The 6,006-nt window shown below is 35.0% G+C and overlaps 1 pseudogene; it reads right to left on the bottom strand.

Moving 5' to 3' along the window:
* The window catches only part of LOC148122866 (olfactory receptor 5L1-like), a 52,963-nt pseudogene extending 51,876 nt beyond the window's left edge, over positions 1-1,087 (bottom strand).
* Positions 1,088-6,006: the final 4,919 nt, after the last annotated feature.

Genomic DNA, 6,006 nt, shown 5'->3' with positions numbered 1-6,006 from the left:
GGGATTGTATTACTCATGCTCCTACTCCTGATTATTATTTTATACTTCGCTTGCATTCGGTCCACACATAGCTCACTGGTCACTCTGTGGAAGGCAGTAATTTTAAAAAATTTAAAGAAAAAAGAAGTTGTGGAGATTTGGAGACTGTGTTATAAAATGCAGGGATCGTGCCACCCGTGCCAGGGGAGGTGTTGAGTACTACCTTGGAATCTAAGAGAAGTTCCATGGAATGCTATGGGACATTTCAGAGTGACAAGCCCTCTGACTTTTAATTCTGAGAGCAAGTATCACATGCCCTGTGGTTTGTGGAAGTGGCTGCCCTGAGGTTGCAGTCTCAGCTTGAAGCAACTATTCTACTCACTGAAGGAAATCTTAGAATAGATTGGGACAGTGAGATAATGTCTCTAGAGGCCCTTGTTTAAAATAGGCTAGAATGTTTTGCAAGCCCCCAGAACACTCTTGCTACATTAAGCTGCTTTGTGTGCATAATCTAAATAAGTTCTTGGTTAACTCATGATCTATAGTTCCTCTTTTAGGTAAAACTGTTGATTGAAGCAATTGTTTCTAAAGTGTATAAAAGGATAACTTAATAAACATACAGCATGCAGATGCAAGTGCTGTTTACCGCCCTGCATCCCCTGTGTCCTGGTTTGTTCGGCACTCTTACCCGGGGATCCCCGACGAACTAGACGTCCACACATGATGACCATGTACAGTAGTGGGTTACAAATGGCCATCACAGCCAGCAGGAAGATTTCAGTGATCACACATGTGCAAAATAGATAGAATTGGATCAAACATGCCAGGAAGGATATGTCTTTGTCCTTATTGAAGATGTTAGCCAGCATTTTGGGCACTATGGTGGAGGAGTAGCAGAAATCCACAAAGGACAGGTGGCTGAGGAAGAAGTACATGGGGGTGTGCAGTTGGGAGCTGACCTGAATCAGGGCAGTCATGCCCAGGTTGGCCAAGACAGTCACCCCATAAATGAGAAGGAACACCAAAGAGAGGACAACACTCACCTCAGGGACATCTGACAATCCCGGAGAATAAATTATGCCACAGAGGTGCAGTTTCCCTCAACCATGTGTTACATTTAAAAGTGGTTGGAGAAACGAACTACATTATTCATGTACTTTAAAATGTAGCTTGGCCTCTCTGTTACAAACAGATTCTGGTTGTGGGGTTGTAAATATCTGTAATGATATAAGAAAATGTACATCTGAATTTATCCTTGACCAAGGTCTTGATAATAGAAATGCATAAAGTGTACAGTTTAATTCAGCAAAGCAAAATTAAGATCTGTGCATTGTATGCAATGGTTTTACTTTTTTTCTTAATTGTGACATTATAGGAAAAAGTTTGAAGCATTACTTATTCAATGCTTTATTTAACTCCCTGATCTCTAAGATTTATATTCCTTCCACCTAGAAGTCTCATCTAGATAACGAGTCCCATATTTTCAAAACATTAAAGTCCTGGAATTAACTTCTAAGTATAGAGGTGGCCTTTACTGTCTCCAGAAAAACTTATATGACTGATGTGATGAGTTATTTGCTTCTGTTATTCTAAAATTGGGAGAATGAAGTTAGTTTCTATACTGTCATTTACAACTGTGAAATAATCACACAGATTTTGGTAATTTTAAGACTTATTTCCAGTCATGCTTCAGTAAATAAACATCTTTGAGTGCTATTTTCCACCTTCTGTTCATGGGTCTTCAGCTTAAATATATATATATATATATATATATATATATATATATATATATATATATAAAATGACTTTTAAAATATATTGGTTTGAATCTCTTGGGAAATTGAAAGATAATTTCTAATCAAGATGTTGACCAAAAATCTTTAAGAAGACTGCCTACTGATTATTGTAAATTATTTAATGTGCTAAAGCATATAAATCAGTTGGGCAGTGGTGGTTCATACCTCTATTTCCAGCACTAGGGAGCAGACAGGAGGGTCTCTATGTTAGAGACAGTATGAGTTACCAGATAGCCACAGCAGTTACACAGAGAAACAAAATCAAAACCAAACCAAACCAAACCAACCAACCACCACCACCACTACCACCACCACCAACAAAAAACTCAAAACTAAAAACCAAAACCAAAACAACAACAAAAGAGTTTATAAATCAAGTGGACAAAAGAGGGTGATTCAGAAATTTCATTAATAGTTATGAAAACACATTACTTGATTTTATGTTTTTTATAATATGATCTCACAAAATACAAGAGAAAATAGTAAGTTCAAAACATGATAATTATGGGTGAAAATAAACTGCATGTTTTGCTTTTTCCATTCTATTTGAATAATTTTTATTCTTATTATGTTTTAACAAAGAATTTATAGTATAACCAGACTCTAAAGCAAGTATTATCCAATAGGGGAAAATCCAAATATTGAACTGTAAGAAGCTATTATTTTAATGTATCCCACCACAAAATAATGTATCTATGCAGATCCAATCATCCAACCAACCTGTCAAATGAACATCACATGCCACCCTCTTCTCCTGATATTATCAGTACAGAAATGCTATCGTCTTTATGTGTGTGTATATGATTCTAAAGCTTCTGAAAACAAGCACCAATCTCTGTGGGATATCATTGTAACAACAAGGAAATTACTCCCTCTGGAGATTCAATTATTAGTATAATGAGTTATAAAATTAATCAGTGTGATTCAGTGTATCCTAAGATAACAATATTTAGTTCAAGTTTCTTGATGAACAATGTATGCTACTACTGGGCATTACCTCTGTGTAATATGTAAATAGGTGGCATAAGAGATGTTTTTCTTATTTCTACAGTCCAGTACAGACACAATAAAGGGTGAGAAGTCACCATTGAGTTTCCCCACAGAAGAGAGAGATATGATGAATACTGCTGAGTTCTCTCTACACTCCAAGTGATACACTTACAATAACTACTGTCATAATCCAAGTTATAAAGTTGAATGTGGTCAGTATTTCTATGTCACTTTTATAGATGAGGTGACTAGAACAGGCAGATGATGCACAGCATCCTCGCAGATGCCTCACATAAGTGGTCTTAGGGGTCTCCATTTAACTTAGACCCAGAGATATTAAGACCTGTTATTGGATTTCGGTTCATCTTTTAAAACTACTTGGCATTTCCTTTAAAACCATTACTCATCAGCTTAATATAAACATAACACCTTATTATATTTTTGCTATGGGTTTTCTTTTTGATAGTGTTTACTATTGAAAATAGACATGGATTTAATGAATAGTTGTCACTAAGTATTTTATACCTTTTCTATGCACCTTTTCCTATCTTCTGAATTCCCAATCCCTTGTGTTTGTGCATCTATAAGTCAACCACTAGTAATAAACCAATTTTGATGCACTGTGAACTGTACTCCAGAATATAGTCCTGAATTCATATTCTCGGGAATTTACTTAATCTTTTTTTAACTCTTGGTTTTACTGCACTATGCTACACTAAATTTATTATCATGTCTTCTTGTTATCTTTTCGGCTGTAACTATATTGTAGGAGAATTTTACCTTTTATATTACTGTATGTTAATGAGCACACAAAGTAGTTTGTTTTGTTATGTTATTTGATCACAAATATGTTTTCTTTACTGATTTTATTCTATTAAATGTCTTTTGTATACTATGGTCTATACAGAATGGTTCCCTTCTTCTCAGAATGCCCCATCTACAACTTTTTATAGTATGTATTCTATTATGCTTATTTGATTCTGACTATGTTCACCCTGTTCAATACTATCATATTGCCACTTTGTAGGTTCATAAAATATAAGTTAATATATAGGAACAAATATAGATACTGAATACAATTCTTGAATATAAGAGAAAAATCCATTTTTTTGTAACTCTGATTTATTTCATTAACATAATCTCCAACTTGATCTATCTTCCTACAAAAGACATAAATCTGTTCTTTACTTTGAAATAAAAATTAGTAATAAATAATATGGTTCTCTTTCTTCCTCTATGTTTGCTGGCACCAGGCCCAGGGAGATAGAACAGCAAAGTCAAGCAGGGTTCAGATAGCTGTGAGTATGACAGAAAGAACTTTCAGGTGCCAGCCTCAGTAAGATAGCTCAGTTTAATGAAGCCAGGAGGCAGGTTCATAGGGTTCAGGTCAGGGGGGAAGGGAGGCTAACAAGGAAGGGAATGTACCTAATTTACATATGCAGACTTAATTGAGGACAAGAGAACATGGTGAACCCATTCAAATTCCATAGCATGGGAAAAGGGAAGGGGCTTGTGTGTTAAGTCAAACAGAATTTGCAGGAAGGTTTTAATGCAAGGTCATGCTCTAAATAAAGTCAGGCATGTGATCCTAGAGACTCAATCCAAATAAGGTAGAAATGGAGTCATGCTGTAAAGGGAGTTCTTCATATTACACCAAGTTCAGAGAGCTGAATGGACATGGTGAACTTTAAATGCAGGGTATTCCAACAAAATTATAAATTCATCATAACTTTTATTCTCAATTAAAATGACTTGATTCACTATAATCAAACTCACCAATGAATCAGATATATAAGATAAATTTTATTTATTATTATCATTATTATGATTATGATTATTATTATTATACATCCCTATTTTAGTTCTCTCTCCCTCTTTTCTACCCAGTTCCTACCCTCACACTCCCTCTGTTATCAATCCATTCCTCCTCCTTTTCTCTCCAGAAGAGAGTGGGCCTCCCATGGATATCAACCAAACATGACATATAAAGGAAGACTAGACACCTCCCCTAGTATTAAGGCTAAACCAGGTAACCCAATATTAGGGAAAATGTCCCCTTAGCAGACATAAGAGTCTGAGACAACCCCTGCTTTCACTGTCAGGATTTCTACAAAAAGACCAAGTTACACAACAGTAGCATATATACAGAATGCCTATGTCATTATCATACAGGCCCCCTGGTTATTGGTTCAGACTGTAGTTTCCTATGAACACAGGTTAGTTGATCTATGGAATTTAAGATGTCCTTGACCCCCTCTGTTTTCTATAATCATTCCTCCCCATCTTTCACCAGTTTGTAAGAGTGCTGCCTAATATTTGGCTGTGGGTCTCTGTATCTGTTTCTTTTAGTTGCTGGATGAAGCCTCATCAGAATGATGGTTTGGATAGGCACAAATCTATGAAAAAAGGAGAATACTATTAGGAGTCATTTATTTGATTTTTTCTGTTCATATTTGATTCTATCTTAGATCTCTGGTGTATCTAACTGCTGGAACCTGGTCTTTCAAGCAGATGTAAGATGGATGGAATCTCAAAGTAGTTTTAAATTTCTTTTCTCTGATAGCTAAGTATATTGGATATTTCTTTTTTCTCTCAAACATTTGAGACTTCTCTTTTTAGATCTGAACCCATTTTTAAATTGGATTATTTATTTTTCTATGTCTATTTATTTAGTTCTTTATATATTTTTCTAAATCAGCCCTCGATTTGATGTGAGGTTTGTAATTTTCTCCCATTTCATAGGTTGTCATTTTGTCTTGATAGTATCCTTTGCCATACAGAAGCTTTTCAATTTCATGTGTTGCCATTTATTAATTGTTGATCCTAGTTTCTGCACTACTGCTGATCTATTCAGGAAGTTGTTTCCTGTGCCAATGCATTCAAGGCTATTCTCTACTTTCTCATATTAAATTCAGTGTATCTGGCTTTAAGTTAAAATCTTTGATCCACTGGGACTTTAGTTTTGTGCAGGATGATAGATTTTAAATCAAGTTGCAGTCTTATACATGCCAGCATTCAGTTAGAACAACACTATTTGTTGAAGATATTATCTAATTTCAATTGTATATTTCTCACTTTGTCAAAATAATATATTCATAAATATGTGAATTTCTGTCTGAATCTTCCGTCCAATACCATTGAACAACCTGCCATTTTTTATTACTATATCTCTGTAGTACAACTTGAAATCCTAGATGGTGATAACTCTGAAAGTTCTTTTATTGTATAGGATTATTTAAGT

Source organism: Myodes glareolus, chromosome 2 (genome assembly GCF_982192425.1).
Source record: "Myodes glareolus chromosome 2, mMyoGla1.1, whole genome shotgun sequence".
NCBI lineage: Eukaryota > Metazoa > Chordata > Mammalia > Rodentia > Cricetidae > Myodes > Myodes glareolus.
Note: the sequence above shows the minus strand (reverse complement) of the source record. Positions and strands in the feature narration are given on the sequence as shown.